The sequence below is a fragment of the Saccopteryx bilineata genome, chromosome 1, assembly GCF_036850765.1.
Source record: "Saccopteryx bilineata isolate mSacBil1 chromosome 1, mSacBil1_pri_phased_curated, whole genome shotgun sequence".
Classification (NCBI taxonomy): domain Eukaryota; kingdom Metazoa; phylum Chordata; class Mammalia; order Chiroptera; family Emballonuridae; genus Saccopteryx; species Saccopteryx bilineata.
This window is the reverse complement of record NC_089490.1, coordinates 358,770,198-358,796,238: the sequence shown is the minus strand read 5'-3', so window position 1 is coordinate 358,796,238 and position 26,041 is coordinate 358,770,198. Positions and strand designations below refer to the sequence as shown.

The window sequence follows — 26,041 nt, the reverse complement described above, 5'->3', positions numbered from 1 at the left end:
CTTCAGAAAAATGAAAAAAAATAAAAAATAAAAATAAATAAATAAAAAATAATTCTTTAGTATAAGTAGGTCCTAAATATTGCATGGGATAGACTTAAACTAAAATATTCTCCACTGATTAATGTAAAATTCATATTTCACTGAAATTAATGTTATCTGTACAGTACTTAAAGATAAATTTTCAAATTTTCTAACATTTAACGATAATATATCTACATAATTTACAGGTAAAATAGCCATCGCACTTTATCTGGCAACCCTAGACCAGAATACAATGTGTGCTTTACACCACTGAGTCTCAGGGTGGTGGTCATGCACCAGGACACAGTCAGGACGGTGGGAGAGAAAGGAATCTGGGATGGATTACACATCAGCTTAGAAGGTATGCAGTTGTTAGGCAGAGCTATTTTTCTCATCCTTGAAAGCAAAAAATAAGACTTCTTTGGTGGAAGAGGAGGAGAAATAGAGGGGCTAGGATAAGAGCTGAGTTGGTGTCTTGAGCAGGGGCTACTGCACTACTTTCTCGCCTCCCCACCCCCTCCCAGACAGAGTCCCTGGGGTGGGGTGGGGGGGAGACTGGGTGCGAAGCATGACATTGGTCACAAGTAGCTAGGGATTGAGCTCAGAAAGCAGAAGGAAACTGGGCCTTTGCAGTCAGCATGGCAAGGGGCATTAAGGTGATGCTCCTGCCCCTGAAAGGACATGGCATTACTGCCAACAGACCCAAAGGCTAATGATCAGAAATTGCTACCTGGGCAGGTCATGGTGGGTAGTCAGTCCCAGGCCTATGACTTCTTCAGTAAAAGACTTACCTTTGCCTTAACAAGCCCTAGCCATCATTTGTGTTCATCTTTGAAATGACCCCTTTCAGACCCCTCTTTCTAAGATGTACCCACCCTCCAGAGAGCACATCATCTTAACTTTCCTATAATCCAAGCCCCGCCTTGCTTTCTCATACCTTTGGGTAAATTTCCTTACATCCCCTTATTAATTTTTAATGCATAAAAGACACTAAAAACTATTATTCTCCAAATCATTTGAAACCTTGCTCCCCAGCAAGGTTGGACTCAGATAAACCCTTATAAAACTTCTTTTCAGGTTTGGATGTTTCTTTTATTATTATTATTATTATTATTTTATTGGTTTTAGAGAGATAATGCCTCAGATAAATGCCATCAATTGGACTCAGATAAACCCTTATAAAACTTCTCTTCAGGTTTGGATGTTTCTTTTATTATTATTATTATTATTATTATTTTATTGGTTTTAAAGAGATAATGCCTCAGATAAATGCCATCAATTGGACTCAGATAAACCCTTATAAAACTTCTCTTCAGGTTTGGATGTTTCTTTTATTATTATTATTATTATTATTATTATTTTATTGGTTTTAGAGAGATAATGCCTCAGATAAATGCCATCAATTGGACTCAGATAAACCCTTATAAAACTTCTCTTCGGGTTTGGATGTTTCTTTTATTATTATTATTATTATTATTATTATTATTATTTTATTGGTTTTAGAGAGAGAGAGAGCAAAAAAGACAGAAACAGTGATCTGTTCCTTTATGTGCCCTGGGAGGGGATCAAACTGGCCGCCTCTATAATTCAGGGCAACACTAACCAAGCTATCTGGCCAGGGCCATTGGTGTCTCCTTCATCGACCGTGTATACAAGTTACCCAGTGACGAATGGCAAGGAGGCCTTCTCAGTGTAGACACCCTCCTACCGCCTCAACCCCTGTCCCCAGATGTCTGGCACTAAACACCAGAGAAAGGCTCAGGGCAGCCCCTGCACTGACCGGGATTAATTTCTCTCATTCAGTGAGATGGGTCTTAAAATAATACTCATTTCAAACAGTGGGAATTGTGCAATGTGCGTTTCTAGCCCAACTCAGTTACTAGATCAAAATTTCAACCTGCCCAGCCATAAATTATTTTGTACCACACCGGTGTTGATATATTTAAATGTGAAAAATCTACATTTTTGCACATGAATACTGAGTCCCCCTCAGCTCCCTGACATATGCCTTGTTCAAGCTCTCACCAGGCAGCTGAGGGGCCATTTCTAGAAGTCAGGTGGGCACGGCAGCCAGACTGATGAGGAGCATGCACTCTGCAGCAAGACTGCTTCGCTGTGCGTCCTCAAGCAAATTACCTCACCTCTCCCGGCCTCCATTTCTCAACTGTAAAGTAGCAATAACAGCAACGATATCTACCACATGCCATTGCTGTGGGGAAGAAGTAAACTGGGTCCCTAGTGTGTGTTTTTAAGTGTTGACCATTGTGGTCATTCTTTGTGCACTTACTTGGATTTGTATTTGTTCCTTACTATTTTATAAAAAGAAAAAAAGAAGTGGTAGATCGTCGGCCTGGCGTGCAGAAGTCCTGGGTTCGATTCCCGGCCAGGGCACACAGGAGAAGCGCCCATCTGCTTCTCCACCCCTCCCCCTCTCCTTCCTCTGTCTCTCTCTTCCCCTCCCGCAGCCAAGGCTCCATTGGAGCAAAGATGGCCCGGGCGCTGGGGATGGCTCCTTGGCCTCTGCCCCAGGCGCTAGAGTGGCTCTGGTTGCGGCAGAGCGACGCCCCAGAGGGGCAGAGCATCGCCCCCTGGTGGGCAGAGCATCACCCCTGGTAGGCGTGCCGGGTGGATCCCGGTCGGGCGCATGCGGGAGTCTGACTGTCTCTCCCCGTTTCCAGCTTCAGAAAAATACAAAGAAAGAAAGAAAGGAAAGAATGGAAAGAAAGTAAAGGGAAGGAAGGAAGGAAGGGAGGGAGGGAGGGAGGGAGGGAGGGAGGGAGGAAGGAAGGAAGGAAGGAAGGAAGGAAGGAAGGAAGGAAGGAAGGAAGGAAGGAAGATTGAAAATAGAAATGTAGCTATGTTAATGGAGAGATCGTTAAACTGTGACCAAGATGGGCAATCACGTAGGAAGTCATTCTGAAATGAACAACTTCTGGATCAGTTTGTCCCCTGTAGGTTCAATTGTTAAAGAAAAGGACAAGATTGAGACAATTGTTAAAGGACAATAGCGTCTGTAACAGATTCTATCGGTGCCCTACTGCATCCCGCAACATTTACCATTTCTGCGCACTCCAGCCCAGCTTCAGTGCCAGCCTCCGGGACTCGCTCGCTCGGGGCTTCCTCTGGGACTCGCTCGCTCGGGGCTTCCTCTGGGACTCGCTCGCTCGGGGCTTCCTCGGGCCACCGGAGCCTGTTCCGCCTGCACGTGCAAGACAGACAGGAAGTGTTGGGAAGCCCACGCCCTAGGAGCAGCCGCAGCCAATGACAGATGGGGCGGTGGGTAAATACCCCAGCTCTCTTGCCCCTTGGTACACTCTTTCCCAGAACCCCTGGTGAAGTTAAGCTCCAGTTACCTGCAGAGGTAACTTGCTGGATAAGCTTTCTCCCCTTCCCTTTCTCATTTCCTTCTTTCTCCATCAGCATTTCCTGGGATCACCCTGCAAACGAACTACTTGATTCAACGTTTTTGTTAATTTTGGGGAAACTCAGACTAAGACACATATTATTAAAGATTGTGTTGGAAAGGTGAGGCACAGGAATGCACACCACAGGGGCACACTCGTAGCCAGTAGCACACACTCTGAGTGCCACTCTCCGTCCTACACACACACACACACACACACACACACACACACACCCCGGTGAGGCAGCCGCGGCAGGTTCAGTCTCAGGGGGCTGGGAACCAGGCATAAAGGACGTCGGGAGGCAAGATCAAAGTGGGCAGCTGGAGTACAGGCGGGGCAGGACGCACACGTGTGTGCAGAGAGTTTGTGCCCAGGCCAGAGTGCCAGTGTGAACTGAGGTCACAACGGCTCTCTGCTACTTATCTGGAAACGCAGTCTCTGTGCCATCCAGGGCGCTCTCACATAAGTTAGTATAAATTAGTGTCTGTCTCCCACACGGATGGTGCTCCTGTGGTGTACCTTTGAGCAGTGCACAGCCTGAATTCCTGAACGAGAGCGGAGCGGCAAGGCATCATTCACTCCAGCACATGAGCTGCGTCCCCAGGGTGGAGCCCACCTGGTGATGCGCAGCTCCTCAGACCTCTGGAGCTGCTCAGTGTAAGCCCAAGGACGGAGCAGAGACTTCGGTGACTTGAGCAGGGAGGGGCTGGGAGGCCGAGTCCAACCCAGGCCTCAGCCATCAGGTAGCTCTCTTGGCTCAGACCTGCCAATTAAAGGCCCTAAAGATGAAAGAGGGAGGCTTTGTAAGCAGCCAAGGAAGATGAAAGCCAAGTCCCCGTAGTGTTTTATGGCCTCCTGACGGGAGGATCTTGGTGCTCCTTATTATGCTCAATCAAGAGCTGGTAACTACAGCAACCCAGAAAGATTCTCACCGTGGCAGCCACCTGGCCTTGGCTTTCACTCCTGACTGTCTCTGACAGATGACATGTTCTCCTCTGCTCCCCACCAGCAGGCTTCGGGGAACATGCTAATCGCCCCAGTCTCCTGGCAGCAGGCCCCACCCACTCCTGGCCAGACCCTGCGTACCGCCCACTCCCCAGCCCATGAGCCTTAGCTGTGCCTCAGACCAGAGCCTGGGAGCACTGGGACAGAGCAGCCCTGCCTTTCTGCCACGTGCACCCAGAGGGCCGTGAGAAGTGGCGGTGCCATGGCTGGGGGGCCAGCAGCCGACACGCTCCAGCCACACTGTCCTGCCCCTTGCTCCACGCTGCTCACCTGTGCTCAGCAGCCCCGCTCCCCACCCACGGGAAAGAAAGGTGATACCCACCCCACACTCCATTATATCACTTATTTCCTTCCTTTCTATCTCCCCCGATATGAATGTGAGCCCCAGGAGGAAGGGCTTACATTAGAATTTTCTTGCTGCTACAACAAATTCCTGCAAATTTAGTGGCTTAAAACAACACAGATGTGTTATCCTACAGTTCTGCCGGTCAGAAGTTTACTGGGCGGAAGTCAAGGGCAGGGCAGCATTCCTCCTGTAAGCTCGGGGGAGATGTCGTGGCCTTGCCTTCTCCAGCTCCCACAGGCTGACCTTAGTTATTCCTGGGCTCCTGGATCCTTTCCTCCCAAACCAGCCCCTGCCTCACCGGCCCTCTACTTCATCACCACGTGTCCTCTCTGACTCTGCCTCTCCTGCCTCTCTCTTCTGCTAAGCAGGGCCCTCCTGATTTCCTTGAGCCACCAGGTAATCCAAGATAATCTCCCTATCTTCTGGTCAGCCGATGAGCAATCTTAATTCCCCCTGGCCGTGGAGCACAGCACATCCGCTGATTCTGCAGATTAGACGCCTTTGGTGGTGGTGGTGGTAGGGGTCCATTATTCTGTCCATTGTATCTTGTTTGCTGCTGTATTCCCAGTGTCTGGCACATAGTAGGCCTTCAATATATACTTACTGAATGAATGAATACATCATTAAGGAGGATATTTAATGTTATAGTAAACAGTGATAGTGCTCATTAAGTGCCAGGAACTGTTTAAAGTGCTTTACACATATTATTAACTCATTGAATCTCCATCAGTTTTGTGAGTGAGTTTAATTTTGTAATTATATACGTTGTACAGACGAAGAAATGAAGGCATGGAGGAGCAGCCTGTCCAGGCTGCACAGCTGGCGACTGGTGACTCTGGGCTCTGTCTCAGATTGAGTGAGCACCGTGTCACCTGCTCTTGCCAGCATGTCAGAATTCTGATCCCATTCCATCCTCGTGAGAGGCCGAGGGGAAGGTGGTCAGGATGTGAACCCTGATCTTAGGCACTGAATTAGGTCATACATTTAGCTGAGGCACTCTGTGGCTCAGGGTTGAGGCAATGGATTGCATGTTGCTTCTTGAGTCTCCAACGATACCAATCAGACTGAGAGCCAGTGCCCCCAGGGAGACCACAGGTGCTCAAGTTCCCATAGTGAGGCAGGCTCTCATCTCAGACCCTGCTTTCTGGGCCTGCTCCTTCTCCATCAGCTAGTGCCCAGGCCCCCGGCAGGCCTGCAGCAGACCACGACCTTCACCTACAGCTGGGCCGGGCAGCTGCGCCTTCTGAAAGCCTGTCTTCCTGCAGGGGACAGGACCCTGCCTCAGACCTCATCCAGAGCTGAAGTTGCATTGCCCATTTCCTTGATGACAGCTCTGGGAACCCTGGTAGCTGGGCCCCAGCCATGCTTTGCAAGTGCTGCGTCTGCTTGCTCTCTGCATGCTGGTCCCTGTCACTGTTCCCTGTGACAGGCCGTCCTCCAGAGCCCCCTGCCCAGCTGCTGGACTTCCCCTGCCAGCCTGCTCTTCAAGGCCCTCAGGAGGCTCCCACGAACGGGCCTCAGCTTCCCCCAGCTCTACAGGGAAAGTGCTGCTCCGGCAGGGAGGCCACACTGTCCCCTCTCAGTTGTATCTTCACTGTTGGGATCAAAGCCAAGAAGAGGGAAACGCCGGTGTCTGCCAGCACAGTGGGCCATCGCACTTTCTGTCCCTGCAGCACATTTTTCTAGGTCAGTGTCAGGTCAGGGAAATCCAATACCACATGTCCCAACTTTTTATTTGAAAACAGAGAAGTTGCTTTCCAAAATAAATAATCTTTACAAGTAAAGCCTGAAGAAGCTTCCAGCAGAAACGCACCGGGGGCCCAGGCAGGACAGATGCTTCCTGGCTGCTTTGCTATAAACCCAACAGCAGCCCCAGCTCCGGCCCTAGAAGGATGGGCTGGGCGGGGGAAGAACGTGTGTAATATACATGTGTGTTGATATGTGCCTGCATGTGTGCGTGCCTGTTCATGTGCATATTTCCTTAAGGGTCCCTGGCTATGATTAGCATGCATATGTAAACTGGGAGGGTTATACATGTGTACTTGCGTGTATATGTGTGTGTACAGGCACGTGCCCTTGCGGGTGTTTCTGCCTGATGATTCTGCACATCCAGTCCTCTCTGTAGACACTTTCCTCCGCTCCTCACTGCCCTCTGCCTCAGCCTTCATCCCATTCTTCTTCTCACATGAGTCAGGTGCTGGGTTCAGACATGCGGCAACTGCATCTCCTCCATCCTGTTTCCTGCCGCTGCCCGCCACTGCCCAGACCACTAGACGTGGACTTGTTTACAGACCAATTGAGGATCAGTTCTGGTTACCAGGCTGGGCTTCAGCAACTTGAGCTCACATCTTGCTGAGGCCACTGTGACTTCAGGACCTCAGCTCGAGGCCCCACATGTCTGGGTACCACCTGCTTCATCAAACTCATGCAAGTCTGCCTGCCTCCTGAGAGCTGAGAGACTTTCTTAGCAAGCCCTCTGGTTTCTCCAGGAGAACATAGCGGGGCTGCCCCTCACTGTGCATTGGCTGCGGCCCCTCCCTTCCTTACCAACCTCCGAGTCTGGCTTTGCTCCTGTACTCCCCCGCCATACCATTCCCCACTCCCCCTCGGAGTCTGCCTGCCCACGCCCTCTGCTGCCTTGCAGACCAGGTCTATTCCCACCCCTCCCCCCACCAGGCATTCTCAGATAAACCTCCCACCCCACCAAATGCCTTATCCGTGGGGCCCTGTATCACCTGATGACACACTGCCCTGGGTATTACCTAAGAGTTGTTTTCAGGTTGCTTCATAGCTCTTATCTCACCCTCCCACCTAGATTGCAATCTCCTTCTAGGTAAGAGTCAAGCCCTGCGCTCTCTTTGAATAAGCTGTGGAACCCGACACAGGTTGGACACAGCGTAAACCAGTGATAAGGGCTTATGGATGAGTGGATGCAAGAAGACAAAATCAGGGTGGAGGCGGTCGGGCCATGAGACTGCGTGCCAAGCACTGTGTTCGGTGACTCTCTGCCCTACCTCATTTAATCCTCCCGGCGACTGTGGGAGCTGGGCAATACTGTCCCCATTTCATAGATGAGAAAATGGAGGCAGAGAGAGGTGAAGTGACTTCCCCCCAGGCTGCTACACTAGTAAATGGCAAGGTCAGGGTTTAATCCCAGGTCTAGTGTACCTCTTTATTTTTATTTATTTTTGTATTTTTCTGAAGCTGGAAACGGAGAGAGACAGTCAGACAAACTCCCACATGCGCCCGACTGGGATCCATCCGGCACGCCCACCAGGGGGCGATGCTCTGCCCACCAGGGGGCGATGCTCTGCCCCTCTGGGGCGTCGCTCTGTTGCAACCAGAGCCACTCTAGTGCCTGGGGCAGAGGCCGAGGAGCCATCCCCAGCGCCCGGGCCATCTTTGCTCCAATGGAGCCTTGGCTGCAGGAGAGGAAGAGAGAGACAGAGAGGAAGGAGAGGGAGAGGGGTGGAGAAGCAGATGGGCGCTTCTCCTGTGTGCCCTGGCCGGGAATCGAACCCGGGACTTCTGCACGCCAGGCCGACGCTCTACCACTAAGCTAACTGGCCAGGGCCTAGTGTACTTCTTTATTATGTTGCAAAAACCATATCAGCAGAAGGTAGTGTGCTAGAGAGTCAAGAGACTTCTGAAATTCTAAAGCATACTGTATCCAGAAGGTGAACTCAGCACTAGGTCAGTGCTGTGCTACTACCTTTCCTGCAGTGATGGAAATGTCCATTTCTGTGCTATCCAATCTGGCAGCCCCTAGCCACGTGCGACCTCTGAGTGTGGAAGCCACCTGAAATGAGGCTAGTGTAACTAATGACCTGTGCTTTAAATGTTCTTTTTATTTTAATAATTTGAATTTAAATAGTCACCTGTGGCTAGTGGCTACCACATCAGACAGTATAGCCCTGGATAACTGTCTCCCAATCATGTTCATGCTAAGAAAATATGAAAAATAATAATTACACAATGAATGAGGCTGCTTGTTAGTGGGGCAACCGGCTCAAGGCGTCCTGCCCTCCTGGCCTCATTCTGCCACCCTGGGGGGTCAATGTTATAATAAACGGTAATCCATTATGCCAGGCACACCAGTGCTTAATGAGAGCCAAGTTCCCTGCCAGCTCTAGCCCCTAAGCCCCGGACACTGAAATCCCAGCACGGGAAGTGTGCAGGGCCTGTCAGTCCTTACGTGGCAGCCTATCCCTCCATTGCACACACAGTGCCAGACCCCGAACAGAGCAGGGGACCGAAGAGTGACTCAGCCTCACTGAGCACAGGGCAGCAGTCATGAACAGAGCCTTCCTGACCTTCACTGTCAAGGAGTCTTCAGCCCTATACTTGTTAGAAAGCAGTTCTCCCGTCACAGCAATAGAACCCAAGGCGGTCTCTGGCCCGGTGAGAAGGGAGCCCAGGCAGCCAGAGATGGAGGGATTTAGGCTCCCACCAGGCCATTCTTCCTGGCAGCGCTTTGGCGCCACCTGCTGGGAGCCTTGCAGAATGCCAGTGCGTACAAAATTGCCAGGAAGAAGTAAGGACTGGACGCTGCTGACCCATAGGGCTCTCAGACCTCCCAGGCCCCACCTGGCTGGGCAGAAAAAGAATGCCTAGCTGGCTGCCGAGGCCCAACTGGGGTACAACAGTCAGCTCCCTTCCTGCAGGAAACAGGCACTCTGTGATGGGAGGGAAATGAGTGAGGACAACAGCACTGGGGAAGTCCAAAGGGAGGCAGCTCAAGCACTGGGTGAGTCTGGAATAAGAACATTCCAGAATCCAGGAGTTCAGTCATACCTCCATCATTAAACTGCCAGGCTCTGGATATACGGGGAGAAACCGGAAACATGCTTGGTGGTGGCTGTAATGGGGTGACTATAGGAAGAGGGGTGATGTCTGGCTGGTCTCCAAGGGTGGGAGGAGTTGGGCACACATCGGGAGAGGACAGAGAGTTGTCAGAGGAGGGAGCAGCCTGAGGGTTAAGCCCTGGAGGTGAGAAAGAGAAAGAGGGTAGTCCACTGGGGAAGTGAAGTGGCTCAGGGTGCCAGGGAGCAGAGGATAGACCCGCGGGGGGGGGGGGGGGGGGGGAGGTGAAGCCACTATGGTGCGGAAGGGGCAGCAAAGTCCAGCTCACCCAGGGCCTTGTTTTCTGCAATCCCCACCCCATCCAGCAGACCCCCAGGGTCAGACCCCTGGGGGCTTCTGAGTTGAGTGGTTTTGCCAGGACTACCCATGATGGATCTAACTGACCAGCAAATGCAGTGGACGGGTGCAGAGCCTCAGCGCTGTACGGTTTGATACTGAGTGGGGTGCACAGAGGTGAGGGGGGAACCCCAGAATGGAGGCGAGAGACTCTGCCACTGACTAGCTCCCTGTCCTGACGACACTCCTCTCTGGGCCTCTGTTTCCTAGTCGGTACGTGCAGGGTTGACTGATAGTCTCCATCAACCCCCGCCTCACCAGTCTGGGTCTGGAAGTGCAGGGAGAGTGCGAGGTATGGAGGGGCCTGTGCTCTGGGAAATGGCCCCTGCCCAGGAGGTGTGTGGGCCAGCGGCTGTCCAGCCAGGCTCCAGGTGCCTGCAGAGGGAGAATGGGCCCCCGGCTGAGTCCCCAGTTCCCTCCGTGGGGGAGCAGGGGGTGAGGGGCCTTCATGGAGGGTTAGAAGCCTCGCTGAACCACAGAGGCCTATGGGGTCTGAGTCTCTTGTCCAGACTTCAGCAGCACACGATTTCTCCACAGCACCCAGGGAAGCCTCTGTCGGCCGCTGGGGCGGAGGAGGGGAGCCTGGAGCCCTGTCCAGCTCTGGAAGTCAGAGGGGCTCACCTCGGGTTTCTTCCCAGGGGATTCCCAGGCCCAGGAAAGAGGGAAGAGCCCCCTGAATGAGTTGAGAAGTTCTTTTCTGGGAGCTGCCACGTCAGGGGCACCGGCAGACACTGGCAGGCATCGTCGGGGCTGGAATCTTCTGGTAAGTCAGTCAGGATGGCTCCTGGCAATCCTCAGGAAGCTGGGATGGAAAGGTAGGTCACTAGTCAACAGACATCGATTCAAAAGCACTCCCTGGGTGTCAGTGAGCTCCTACAGGCTACCCTCAGCTGAGCCTCTTACCAGCCCCTGAGGAAGGCAGGGCCGGGCAGGGGAGGGCCGCATTTCATGGCAGTAACACGCTCCAGGAAGAAATGCCAGAGGTCAGCAGTCCAGCCCCAGGTTTTATAGAAAGGGACGACAAGACCCACATTTGGTAACAAAGGGCCCTGAGCCATGGGGAATATTGGTGACGCCGTGACAGACAAGTCTCCCCAGGTCTCCTTGGAGGGGGCGTGCTGCAGTGCCAGATACACAATTCCACAGTCTTAGTACAGAAAGAAAGAATATAAAACATCTTACTACTGATTTCTACTTTAATTACATGTTGAAATGACAAGATATTGGATAGATGGGGTTTAATAAAAGATACTAAAATTAATTTCACTTGTTTCTTTTACTTCTTGTAGAGTGGCTACTAGAACAGTTTACACTACATGAGCGGTTCGTGCCAGTGGCTCGTGTTGTATTTGAACCCGGCCGCGCTGCGCCGGCTGTGAGTTCCCACACCGGCTGGGCCAGCTTCACTGTTGTCACCCGATGTCAGGTCCACAGACTGGAACAGGGTTGGAGTGGACATGGGAGCCTTTGAGGACTTCCCTGTGCCAAGTCTCTTTTCCTGAGCTAAGTTTACCCTTACACCTTGGTTATCCTCCCAGCGACTCTGTGCTGGGGGTGGGAGGGCGGAGAGAGAGGGGCCCAGCAGGGGGGTTCATTCCAGGCCCTGACTGGGGTCAGGGTGAGGTTGAGGTGGGCGGACCAGTCTTGCACAATTCTGAGTTTCTGGACAAGAAGATGCCTCCTCTCACACTCTCTCTATGTATTTCCTGATCAACAGTCTTTCCACTTGGCCTCAGCCACTGTGGTTGTGAAACCTGTCCCATCTCCTTTGAGGCTGGGCCCTGACACCAGGGACAGCGCCCTTCCCCGCAAGCACGCACCTGCCCTGGCAGCCTTCACAGCCTTCAGCGGCGTGGCAGCTGTCAGAGAAGGACTCCCAAGTCAGGCAGCGGGACCTGATGCCAAGCAGGGACCTGACCTCAAACCCCAGTGATGGCCTCATAAAGCGCCTTTCCAGCAAACTCAGAATCCCTAGTCCCAGGAGTGTAACCCTTTAAGAACCACCCCTTAACTTCGGGACCAACCAGGCCCTGCTCAGGTAAGTGACCACGGACACCACAAGGTGGTGCTGTTTCCACAACCCTCCACTCTCCAGCAACCTCCTGTCGTCACACCTGCATCTCAAGTACATAATTCCAGCATTTGGAAGAAGTTTCCCCTGGACCAGGGGTCCCCAAACTATGGCCGGCGGGCCGCATGCGGCCCCGAGGCCATTTATCCGGACCCCGCCGCACTTCCAGAAGGGGCACCTCTTTCATTGGTGGTCAGTGAGAGGAGCATAGTTCCCAGAGAAATACTGGTCAGTTTGTTGATTTAAATTTACTTGTTCTTTATTTTAAATACTGTATTTGTTCCCATTTTGGGTTTTTTTACATTAAAATAAGATATGTGCAGTGTGCATAGGGATTTGTTCATAGCTTTTTTTTTATAGTCCGGCCCTCCAACGGTCTGAGGGACAGTGAACTGGCCCCCTGTGTAAAAAGTTTGGGGACCCCTGCCCTGGACCAACTGTTCAGTAGCTAAAGGCTATTCAGACTCAGGAATTCTGCAAGTAATTCAACAAGTGCTATGTAAATAGGTCACCTCTGAATGCACACATTAAAATAAGTCAAGCAGGCTACAAACTCATGGCCAAGTCACCTCTACAAAGGAATCCTGTCTCCAGAAGCCCTCATGCACACCTAATACACACATACAAAAGGAATGTACACATGTTAAGCAAATAGCACACGGGTCCACGTGTGTGTGATTATGACTATTCGAGCCAGAAAGACATTGCAGATTATTTAGCATGGAGTTTTATTTCCCTTTTTGGTTTTAGCTCCACTAATTCTTATCCAAAAGAAAAGAAAAACTTACACTGAAGCCAAATATTTAAAACAAAAAAATATTTTTATTATGGATACTTCAGTTGCAGATGTGAGGATAGAACTCTCTTCCCAGTGGATAATTTTCTGGAATGTATCTTGAAATTCATCAGTCTAGTCCCTCTGCCTTATTTCATAGAAGGGGAAACTGAGACTCAGACAGGAGCAACGAGCTATTCCAAATCACACAGATACTTCTAAATGCTTTCATTTTCAATCTAATATCCAAAGGCAGGTGTTTCCACTGAAAATATGAAAACAATATCTATTTTCTCTGACTTACATCCAGCCTCTCAGCAGATTATAGTGACAACCCAGGGCAGAAGGACAGTAATGCATGACACAGCCACCCAGCTCCTTTTATTTCCAGCTCATTTAGCCTCCCTTGTCCTGCATGACCCTCACAAAGCCCCTGAGAGTTAGGAAGGGTGAGTAGATAACCCAGGGCTCTGAGGAGAAAACCAAGGCACAAAGAGGTGACTGGACTTGCTCTTGACCATAGTGAATGTCAACTAAAAAATAAAGTAAAAGACTAGCACCCAGGACTCCTGTGACAACTCTACACAGCAGTCTGGAGTTGATTTATTCCAGGCTTGACGATAAAAAATTTTTTTTAAATTTAAAAAAGACAAAACTTATTTTTCTTTTAACAGAGATAGAGAGAGAGTCAGAGAAAGGGATAGACAGGGACAGACAGACAGGAATGGAGAGATGAGAAGCATCAATCATTAGTTTTTCATTGCGCATTGTGACACCTTAGTTGTTCGTTGATTGCTTTCTCATATGTGCCTTGACCGTGGGCCTTCAGCAGACCGAGTAACCCCTTGCTCGAGCCAGCGACCTTGGGTCCAAGCTGGTGAGCTTTTGCTCAAACCAGATGAGCCCACGTTCAAGCTGGTGACCTCAGGGATTCGAACCTGGGTCCTTGGCATCCCAGTCTGATGCTCTATCCACTGCGCCACCGCCTGGTCAGGGTTTCTTTCTTTCTTTCTTTCTTTCTTTCTTTCTTTCTTTCTTTCTTTCTTTCTTTCTTTCTTTCTTTCTTTTTCTTTCTTTCTTCTTTCCTACACTTGATCAGCCAAAAGACTGAGAAGTGACAGGGGAAAAAAATTTTTTTTTCAATGAGGAGGCTGTTGGGTCTTGGTTCTCAAGCTGACAGAAAACAAAAGCAAGAACAAGAGATTCTGCTCCTTAAGAACAGGACCCTGCCTTCCTCATTTTCCTATTTCCAGGGCACGGCATATTAGCTGGCACATTGTATGCCTCCACGTGTTCATTGAATGGTTAAATAAACATGACTTAGACACGTCAATAGATATATGTAGTTCCCGAGACAAGAAATTAATATTCTGCACGTTAATACCATTTCCATAACCCACCTGACAGAAAGCCGTGAGAGAGGTCTTGGGAGGAGGAAAGCTCCCAGCACAGGGATTTGTTGGTTGTTCACTCCTGTCACTCTGAACAGGACCCTCTGGGAGAAGGCAGCTTCATACAGAGCTGGGCTCCTGCCGCATTTTTTTTTTTTTTTCATTTTTCTGAAGCTGGAAACAGGGAGAGACAGTCAGACAGACTCCCGCATGCGCCCGACCGGGATCCACCCGGCACGCCCACCAGGGGCGATGCTCTGCCCACCAGGGGGCGATGCTCTGCCCATCCTGGGTGTTGCCATGTTGCGACCAGAGCCATTCTAGCGCCTGAGGCAGAGGCCACAGAGCCATCCCCAGCGCCCGGGCCATCTTTGCTCCAATGGAGCCTTGGCTGCGGGAGGGGAAGAGAGAGACAGAGAGGAAAGCGCGGCGGAGGGGTGGAGAAGCAAATGGGCGCCTCTCCCGTGTGCCCTGGCCCGGAATTGAACCCCGGGTCCTCCGCACGCTAGGCCGACGCTCTACCGCTGAGCCAACCGGCCAGGGCTCCTGCCACATTTTTATTGTTCAAATCATTTAGTTAATATATTCTACCTACCTACTAAGGCTCACTGTGCATTAGGTACAGAGGGGTATAGATTAGACAAGTCAGAGAGCATATTTAATGATATTTCAGGACTTAGATCTAAAATGAGAACATTTAAAAGGAGCTGTGTGATCTTCAACAACTACTGATTCATTGTGTAGGTGGAGACAGGGGAAGCAATTATTTGCAATTCAGTCCAGCAACAATTTGCTAAACCCTAACCCACCCAAGAACAAGTGCTAGGTCAGTAGGGAGATGGGGATGAGTAAGACAAGCCATGGAGCTCACCAGATAGATGGAACAAGACCAGCACATAAACACAATACAAAGTGATCTACAACAAAAATAACTATTATCAAACTCCCCACTCAGAACCACTCACTGTCTGACGTGCTGTCCATCTTTTCCTCATGGTTGTATAATTGAACACATCCTCTTTATACACATAAGGCATCTTTTCCCCCATACAAAAGTGGGATCCTGTTGTACATGTTTTCCTACAATCATTCCATACTAACACATGGTGTGCAGCTTCATTCATTCTAAAGAGTTCCCATGCCACTCATCCTTCAAATACTTCCTGGGTGCTGATCATGTACCAGGCACCATTCTGGGTGTTGTGGAAGACAGAGTAAGACATGGTCCCTGCTCTCAGGTAGCTGAAACCATATGAAGGTACCATAATTCAGTAAATCATTTTCCTATTGCTGGAGATTTCTATTGTCACATTTTTTCTTTGTTGGTAATGATAGCTAAGATTCATTGAGCACCACCTATGAATGGGCCAGTAACTAGAAGAAGCACTACATGTGGATACTTTCATTTCATCTTTGTAAACAGCCCAGTGTTGTAGGATCTATTGTAGATGAGGAAATGGAGGATAAGGGTTTAATAATTTACTCTTGCAGCTATAAAGTGGGAGAGCCAGAATTTAAACTCAGGCATTTTGACCTCAGAACCCTGAATCTTCCATCAGTAGAAACACATCTACAGTGAACATACTTACATATTTATTCATACACCTTTTTTCTGAAGAATAAATCTTGGAAATTGGAATTACTGTGCCAAAAGATATACAGATGTTTTTATGTCATACAGAAGTAAGCCTTAAGACAATTGCTGACAGATCATTTTTGTGGCTGTATATGACTCTGTTACCCAATACAGCAGCCACCAGCTGCATGTGGCTATAGGGCTCTAGAAATATCAGTTCAAACTGAGATGTGCTGAAAGCACAAAACACACATCAGATTTTGAAGACATAGTATGAAAAAAAGAATATTAAATATCACATTAATGAGTTTTATACAGGTGTAGACAAAAGTAGGTTTATAGTTGTATGAGAAATAGTTTTTCTTGTGTTATTATATATTTATTAATTATTGTATTGTCTTCCATATGAACAACCGTAAACCTACTTTTGTCTATCCCATATTGATTGTATATTACAATAATAGTATTTTGGGTTCATTAGGTTAAATAAGCTACATTATTTTAAAAAAATATTTTGCCTGACCAGGCAGTGGTACAGTGGATAAAGTGTCGGACTGGGATGCAGAGGACCAGGTTCAAAACCCCGAGGTCGCCAGCTTGAGCACGGGTTCATCTGGTTTGAGCAAAGCTCACCAGCTTGAGCCCAAGGTCATTGGCTTGAGCAAGGGGTTACTCGGTCTGCTGTAGCCCCCCAGTCAAGGCACATATGAGAAATCAATCAATGAACAACTAAGGAACCACAACAAAGAATTGATGTTTCTCATTTTTCTCCCTTCCTGTCTGTCTGTCCCTATCTGTCCCTCTCTCTGACTCTCTTTGTCTCTGCCACACACACAAAAAAAATATTAAGTGACAGGCAAGGAGGCAGAGAGATGGACTCCTGCATGTGCTTCAACTGGGATCCACCCAGCAAGCCCCCTACCTGGTGATGCTCTGCCCATCTGGGGCTGCTGCTCCATTGCTCAGCAACTGAGTCATTTTAGCTCCTGAGGAGGGGCCATGGTGTCATCCTCAGTGCCCCAGGCCAACTTGCTCAAACAATTCAAGCCATAGCTACAGGAGAGGGAAGAAGAGGGGGGGGGGGATGGTGAAGCAGAGGGTCACCTCTCCTATGTGCCCTGACTGGGAATAGAACCTGGAACCTCCACACGGAGGGCCAATGCTCTACCGCTGAGCCAACCAGCCAGGGCCAACATTATTAAATTTTATTTACCTGTGTTGTTTTTTTGTGTTTTTTTTTTTTGTTTTTTTTTTTTACAGAGGCAGAGATAGACAGGGACAGACAGACAGGAACAGAGAGAGATGAGAAGCATCAATCATCAGTTTCTCGTTGCGCGTTGCGACTTCTTAGTTGTTCATTAATTGCTTTCTCACATGTGCCTTGACCGCGGACCTTCAGCAGACCGAGTAACCCCCTGCTGGAGCCAGCGACCTTGGGTCCAAGCTGGTGAGCTCTTTGCTCAAGCCAGATGAGCCTGCGCTCAAGCTGGTGACCTCGGGGTCTCGAACCTGGGTCCTTCCGCATCCCAGTCTGACGCTCTATCCACTGCGCCACCACCTGGTCAGGCTTACCTGTGTTTTTAAATTTAAATTTCACTATTAGAAAAATTATATTTGGATTAGAGTAATGGTGGCATGAGAGACACCCTTGATCTCTCCTCTTGAAATTTCAACAAGTCGAACAGCTATAACTCAATGAAGAAACCCAGTTGGGCTCGCAGTCTTGCCTGAAAAGAGCTGTGCACCAAATCAACTAAAGGTGGGAAGGGTAAAAAAAAGCGGGTGGGAGGAGGGATGGAAGATAAGACTCACTTGTGGTGGTCAGCTTTGGAGAAGAGAGAAACTTGGAGTGACTGGGTCTTCTGCTGGGAGGAGCAGAAAGGTTTGAGGGAATTTGGAGAGATACTGAAGCAAAGTGGCAAAACATGGGGTCACAGCTAGTGTTCCCATGGTCTGCCAGCTGGCACTCAGACAGAGACACAAAAATACAAAGTGCAGATCCCAGCCTTCTAGATCCCGTCTCCCTCCCCTCATGGGTACAAAGAATGGCAGAGACAGACCCCACAGCTAGCTCTACAGGACCGCTCTTGCCCTGAAGAATGGAGTTGCTCTGTGTCTAGTCCTCTGGTCTGTTGAGGCACAGGGAGGAGTACCCAAAGGCCAGGCCTGATATTGCCATTGCTAAAGCTGTAAATCTCACAGCATGCCCCACCATCATTGTGACTGTAGCCTGCCTCCATCATCAGTCAGTGGCTTCTCAGTGGAGGTCAGCCTGGGGATTTCACAGAGCTAAAACTTGTAAGACAGCGACACCTACTGGAAAATGATAGCAAAGCCTCTTTTTTTTTCATTTGCATTCTTTTTTTGGTTCTTTTTTGTTGTTGTTTTGCTTATTATTGTTTTTGTTCTTCTTTTGCGGTTTTCTCTTTTATTTTTATTTTATTTTAAAATTTATTTTGTTTTTTTTATTTCTCCTTTTCTTTTCTTTCTTCCTTTTTTTTAGTGAGAGGGACAGATAGGGACAGACAGACAGGAAGGGAGAGAGATGAGAAGCACCAATTCTTCATTGTGGCACCATAGTTGTTCATTAATTGCTTTCTCATATGTGCCTTGACCATGGGGTTTCAGCCAAGCCAGTGATCCCTTGCTTAAGCCAGCAACCTTGGACTCAAGCCAGCAACCTTGGGCTGAAGTAGCAATGGAGTATGAAGTGCATAAGCACTCATAAGACAAAAGACTCTTGGTTCTATCATTTAAACCCAATTGGAAATGTTTGATGGTAACTGCTAGCATAAAATTTGGAAAACATTTCAATTTTCCTCTCAATTTTATCCATAGTCTTAATCTCTTTCACTTGGGCTGGGATGCTATCAGCAACTCCATCAGCACCTTCTGATCACTGGTGAAGTTTGGTGTCTTCCTCAATTATCAATAATAGAGGTTCTTTGAAGATGGAGGTATCACACTGACTGACTTCAAATTATATTACAGAGCCATGATAATCAAAACAGCATGGTATTGGCAGAAAAACAGATATATATCAATATATACCAATGAAACAGAATTGAGAACCCAGAAATAAAACCACACATGGGCAAATAATCTTTGACAAAGGAGCCAAAAACACACAATGGAGGAAAGAAAGCTTCTTCAATAAATGGTGCTGGGAAAATTGTAAAGCCACATGCAAAAGAATGAAACTTGACTACAGTTTGTCCCCACGCACAAAAATTAATTCAAAATGGATCAAAGACCTAAATATAAGATTTGAAAAACAAATAACATAGAAGAAAACATAGGTACTAAACTCATGGACCTTGGTCATAGAGAACATTTTATAAATTTGATCCCAAAGGCAAGTTAAGTAAAGACAAAAATAAATGAATGGGACTATATCAATCTAAAAAGCTTCTGCAGAGCAAAACAAACTGACAACAAAACAAAAAGGAAGCCACCCAAATGGGAGTTGATATTCACAAACAACAGCTCCAACAAGAGGTTAATATCCAAAATATGTGAAGAACTCACAAAGCTCAACAACTAACAAGCAAACAATCCAATTAAAGGATGGAGAGAGAACCTGAATAGACACTTCTCACATGACGGCATACAAACAACAAGTAGATATAGGAAAAAACTCACCTTCACTAGCTATTAGGGAAATGTAAATCAAAACTACAATGAGATACTACTTCACACCTGTTAGATTGGCTGTTATCAACAAGACAGGTAATAACAAGTGTTGGAGAGGCTGTGGAGAAAAAGGAACCCTCATTCACTGCTGGTGGGAATATAAACTAGTACAATCACTATGGACGTCAATATGGCAGTTCCTCAAAAAACTAAGAATAGAGCTACTTTATGACCCAGCAATCCCTCTACAAGGTATCTACCCAAAAAACTCAAAAACATTTGTATGCAGAGACATATGCACCCTATGTCCACCACAGCATTATTTATGGTGGCCAAAACATAAAAATAACCAAAGTGTCCCTCGGTAGAAGATTGGATAAAGAAGATGTGAGATATATATATATATATATATATATATATATATATATATATATATATATATATATATAATGGAATACCCCTTAGCCATAAGAAATGATGATATATTGCCATTTATGACAACATAAATGGGCCTTGAGAATATTATGCTAAGTGAAATAAGTAAGTCAGAAAAAGCTAAGAAGTATATGATTTTACACATAGGTGGAATATAAAACTGGACATAGAAAAAAGTGAAGTGGTTATCAGATGGAGGGGGAGAAGGAAAGTAAAGAGGGCCAAATATACAGTGGACAAACAATGATTTGAATTTGGGTGGTGGGCACACAATGCAATGAACAATTCAAATGCTATAGAGATGTTTACCTGAAACCTATGTGCTCTGGGGGCCAATGTCACCTCATTAAATTTAATTTCTAAATGAAAAAGAAAAGAAGAGAAGTTTTAAAGATTTGGTTTCTGAACAGATAGTATTGGCATCACCTAGGAAATTTTTTTCCTCTAGGAAATTGTCAGAGATGCAAAGCCTAGGAGCCTGTGTTTAACACCTGCACCCCCTGTCCTGAGGCGATTCTAATACTGGCTAATGTTTGAGAGCCCCTGGTTGAAAAGACAATGGGCACTGGTCACGCTGTCTGTCAGTGTTGGCCAGCCTCAGGACCAGCCTCAGGGTGAATTTTTCAAAGCAGCATAATCAAACTAGCAAAGGACTATCGTCTTACAAAGATACTAAGCAGACCCACACCAAGTGGCTGCTTCAGATCAAGAAGGCACCGCCAGAGGAATAAAGATAAGACACAGTTTTAGCAGTTCCTATCCAAATCACTTCAATCCTAGAAGTCTTTCCCGCGTTATCAGTGGGGCTTTGAGCAAGGCTTTCTTTTGAATCTCGCCCACAGTTCATCAGAGGGCTGGATGGAAATCATGTTGCAGAAAGGAATGTGCAGGCCCTGAGAGATAAAAGGAAAGAAGCCTAAAATGTGAGAGCCTCAGCAATGGAACCCAAGTGCGTTGGACAGGAGCGTGTTTATTATGTGAACTTCTTCTGACCCAGCCATCTTGGCGACGCTGCGCGCCAAAACAGATAAAAGGTTTGCCTGCGTAAGCAGAAAAGAGCTGTCTGCTCCAAGACGCTCTGTAACCCTTCCTCCATAACGCTCCGTGGTCTGAGCCGAATTACCGGGGACACTGTTCTCACTACGCTTTCCCTGGAGCTCCAGCTGAGCACACGGATACAAAGGGAGCTCTGTTTTCTGCTCACTTTGCAAGAGCTTTGTCGGCCAGGCCTGGTAATGATGCTGAGGATGATAATCTCTTATTAGCTAACACTCACAGGCCAGGCACCTTACTGAGGGGCTTAATGAAATCTTTCTTGTAACACTCACAAAAGTCCCATGAGGAAGAGGCAGTTCTTGTCCTTCTTTTATACATGAAGGAAGTGGGGCTCAGAGAAGTGGAGAGACTTGTCCCAGTCACCTGGCTGGAGAGTAAAGCAGGGCTGGGGCTGCTCCAGGGCCCCGACCTTGACAATGACAATGGTACGTGACAATAAAAATTTGTTTTTTTCTTTTCTTTAATGTGGTTTTTTTTTATATTTTATGTATTATTTTTAGAGAGAGAGGAGAGAGAGAAAGAGAGAGGGGGAATCAGGAAGCATCAACTCCCATATGTGCCTTGACCAGGCACACCCAGGGTTTCGAACCAGCGACCTTAGTATTCCAGGTCAGCGCTTTATCCACTGGGCCCCACAGGCCAGGCTATTTTATTTATTGATTTGAGAGAGAGAGAGAGAAAGTGAGGGAAAGATCAGCGGGAAGCATCAACCTCTAGTAGCTGCTTCTCATCTGTGCCTGGACCCAGCAAGCCCAGGATTTTGTTCCAGCAGCCCCAGCATTCCAGGTCGATGCTCCATCTACTATGCTATCACAAGTCAGGCTGAAGACTTTGTTTCTTAAAATTGGCTTTTATTTCTCTCTTTTAATAAAGGAGAAATTATTTTTCGGCCCTGGCCAGTTAGCTCAGTGGTAGAGTGTCGGCCTGGAGTGCAGGAGTCCCGGGTTTGATTCCAGGCCAGGGCACACAAGAGAAGCGCCCATCTGCTTCTCCACCCCTCCCCCTCTCCTTCCTCTCTGTCTCTCTTTTCCCCTCCTGCAGCCAAGGCTCCATTGGAGCAAAGTTGGCCCGGGTGCTGAGGCTGGCTCCATGGCCTCTGCCTCAGGCGCTAGAATGGCTCTGATTGTGGCAGAGCGATGCCCCAGATGGGCAGAGCATCGCCCCCTGGTGGGCATGCCAGGTGGATCTGGTCGGGCGCATGCAGGAGTCTGTCTGACTGCCTCCCCGTTTCCAACTTCAGAAAAATACAAAAAAAAAAAATTTTTCAAATGATAAACTAGGGTTTAAAGATATAAATTAGCTTATCCAAGACATCTGGAAGGTAGCAAAACCATGACTACAATACAGTTCTTTTCTCCACACCATGGTGTCCTTAGCACTGGCTTCTTTGTCTGACATCCCTGACCACAGACAGCAACCTGCTACCTGAGAAATGCCCCCTTCACCTGTGGGGCTTTGTGAGGTGGTGAGCAGCCATATTGCAGAACAATTCAAAGTCTGGATCGAGAAGTTCAACACACCTACAGGAATCCCTGGCTCTGACCTTGGGCAAACTATGTTGCCTCTTTTTTTATCCCATTGTCTTTGGATTTGGGTGTAAATTACTTATGTACATTAAATTTAGTTTTTTAGTGTACATTTCTGCAAGTTTTTTTGTTTGTTTGTTTTGGTTTTTTGTATTTTTCTGAAGCTGGAAATGGGGAGGCAGTCAGACAGACTCCTGCATGCGCCCAACCGGGATCCACCCGGCACACCTACCAGGGGGCAATGCTCTGCCCATCTGGGGTGTTGCTCTGTTGTGACCAGAGCCACTTTAGCGCCTGAGGCAGAGGCCATGGAGCCATCCCCAGCGCCCGGGCCAACTTTGCTCCAATGGAGCCTCAGCTGAGGGAGGGGAAAAGAGAGACAGAGAGGAAGGAGAGGGGGAGGGGTGGAGAAGCAGATGGGCGCCTCTCCTGTGTGCCCTGGCCAGGAATCGAACCCGGGACTCCTGCACGCCAGGCCGACGCTCCAACACTGAGCCAACCGGCCAGGGCCCATTTCTGCAAGTTTTAACAAATGTATATTACCTCTTCTACCTACCACTGCAGTTAAGGTATAGAATCTCCCAAATGTTCCTGTACACCTTTACAGTCAACCCCCTTCCCCCAATCCCAGCCTCTAGCAACCAATGATCTGTTTGCAGTCCCTACAGTTTTGCCTTTTCTAGAATTTCCTATAAATGGAATCAGTATATAGTCTTCTTAGTCTGGCTTCCTTTATTTAGAATAGTGCATTTGAGATGCATCTCTGCTGTCATTTGAATAAGTAGCTCATTCTTTCTTACTGCAGAGAAAGAATAAATAACTTACGTTATTTCCATTTTATTTATATTTAAGTCTGAACGATGTTTTATTTTTTTAATTATTTTAAAATTATATTTATTCATTTTTAGAGAGGAGAGAGAGAGGGAGAGAGAGACAGAGAGGGAGAGAGAGGAAAGAGAGAGACAGAGAGAGAAGGGGGGAGGAGCTGGAAACATCAACTCCCATATGTGCCTTGACCAGGCAAGCCCAGCGATGTTTTATTTTGAAAAAATGACCAGATTCCCTCTGTTACATCCGTCTAAGACTCACTCTTGAGACTTGTCTTGGTCACGTGATACATTTATCCGTCCCACCCTAAAGGCTGGTCCGTGAAAATATTTTCTGACATTAAACCGGTTCGTAGCCCAAAAAAGTTTGGGGACCACTGATCTAGAGAACCCTGGGATATTCAGGTTATGGTAGTTAGGATCAGAGCCACCTGAACTCAGGACTATCTAGCTCCAAGCCCAGCCCCCTTTCCACTGCTCCAGCAGCTTCCAACCACATCTGTGGGAAAACAAGCCCTGCTGGCCTGACCACACTGCTCCACAGGTGGAAGGAAAGGCTGATGGAGGGAGGGGAGATTTATTTATTTATTTATTTATTTATTGGGGTTTTGTTTTTTTTTTTAGAGAAGAGAGAGAGAGAGAGGAGAGAGAGACAGAGAGAGAGAGAAGGGGGAGGAGCTGGAAGCATCAACTCCCATATGTGCCTTGACCAGGCAAGCCCAGGATTTTGAACCAGCGACCCCAGCCTTTCCAGGTCGACGCTTTATCCACTGCGTCACCACAGGTCAGGCGAGGGGAGCTTTTTGTTGAGGCCTGATGATAACAAAATGTTTATCAGGGACCATTCCAACATATAGCTTGAGGGGCCCCACCTCATACTTAGTGAGTCAGCATGTCCCCAAAATACCCAGGCATCTGCATTGTTTAGCAAGCTTCACAGATGATTCTGTTATGTACTCACCATTGAAAATTGCTCCAGGGAGGAGAAAAACATACCTGTCTGTCCCCCAAGCAATGGAGAGAATTGGGTAGAAACAATTTCTAGACATTCTTCCTCCATAGTTTGCCTAACAATATCAATTCTTTGCTTTTCTTCTTTGGGCACTGATTCCACCAAAATTCTCTTGCTCCTTAGTCATCCTTCTCCACTTCAGACATGCATGCAGGAATATACAGTACAGAGCATGAATCCACCTGCTAAAAACAACAACAACAAAACCCCCAAGACAGCCAGGATCAGGGCTCATCCCTCCTGTGCTGCATTCCAAGGGGGATGGTCAGGAATATGGTCCTCTGGGTCGCTTTTATCCACTCACCCACGGAAACTTGGCAAAGGAAATGTATGTTTTGGATATTCAGTGGCTGTTACTCATGGAAACCCTGAATCCACGTGAACACTCTTTCCAAAGCCAGATGGAGTTTCCATTCAGAAAAATCTTGGCACCAGTTTCATCAGAACAATTACAAGTTCCAGGCAAGACCTAGGCAGGCTCAGTGAAATTAGTGGCTGGCACTGTGGGTCAGGGGTCCCCTAACCAAGGGAAGGAGGGCCTTGCCTGGCATTTCTCCTGTCCACAAGACCTGGCAGCCCTCTGTTTCTAATCCATGGGTCTCAGAGGGAGGTAGTAATCTTCTGTAATGCAAACCTTCCTGGCAAGGACTGCCTGGGTAAGCTCTGGGCAGCCCCACCCCAGACAGTTGGGTAGCCAGGAACAAAGTTACTAAACCTAGCTCAAACACAAAGGGAAGAATCCAAAAACATCTCCCAGAGTCTGGACAGATGGTGCAGCTGGGTCTCAGATTCACAAGAACCAGAATGACATCATGCAACGAAGCAGCTACTCTCTTCCTCCCTATCACTCTCCCTCAGGCACATGGAGTTTCAGTCCTTAAATGTCACTCCCCCTCATTCCCTCCCTCTCTGACTTATCTCTCCACATTCACTTTTGGTGTCACTAGTCTCAAAGTCCAAAAAGAATCTGATGGGTCAAGAAAGAATCCAATATCTAGTCCAATCAAAGTAGATGTAGATTGAGAGGTAGGTCATCCCTGCGGATCCTACATGATCCCACACTCCCAGCAGAGTTCATTGGACCAGGGCTTGAATCAGCTCTCTCAGGATTGAACCAGCTACCTTGGTGCTCTGACATGACACTCTATCCACTGTGCCACTGGCCAGGGCACTAAATTTATTTTTTCATGTACAGTTGACATATAATATTATATTAGTTTCAGGTGTACAACGTAGTGATTAGACATCCGTATACCTTATGAAATAATCACCCCAGTAAGTCTAGTACTCGCCTGACACCATACATAACTTTTACAATATTATTTACTCTATTCCCTATGCTGTACTTGATATTCTTGTAACTATTTTTATAACTGGCAATTTGTACTTCTTCACCCTTCTTTCCTTTAGCACCAGTTTCTCTCTGTCTTTTCCTTCATCTTACTGTCCCTGGCATCTTCTGCTTACTTGTCTACTTTTTTCATATACCGTAGATTCCTGCGGGCCAGGATCCCTGCCCCTAGCAGGCCTCTCATTCATTTGGCATCTCCTTATTGAATGCTTCCTTTCTGCAGGCCCTGGTTGGACTGGCTGTGGCTGCGGCAGCAAGCACCCACCCCCCACCCCCCCACCCCCCTCCCCGTGCAATCTCACATGGCTTGCATTCTGGCAGGAAAAACAGATACTAAATAAATAGGCATGCAGCAGAGTTATCTCTGAGTTGACTTTTCCCAAATCAACATTTTTTCCCATGTTATGTTTAGT

The 26,041-nt window shown here is 47.8% G+C and overlaps 1 long non-coding RNA gene across 1 annotated transcript; it reads right to left on the bottom strand.

Moving 5' to 3' along the window:
- Positions 1 to 9,865: 9,865 nt before the first annotated feature.
- Positions 9,866 to 24,518, bottom strand: LOC136320685 (uncharacterized). Its single transcript, XR_010728357.1, has 3 exons — positions 24,262 to 24,518; positions 14,222 to 14,386; positions 9,866 to 10,777 (listed from the first exon to the last, which is right to left on the bottom strand). It is a non-coding gene; the product is annotated as an uncharacterized lncRNA (long non-coding RNA).
- Positions 24,519 to 26,041: the final 1,523 nt, after the last annotated feature.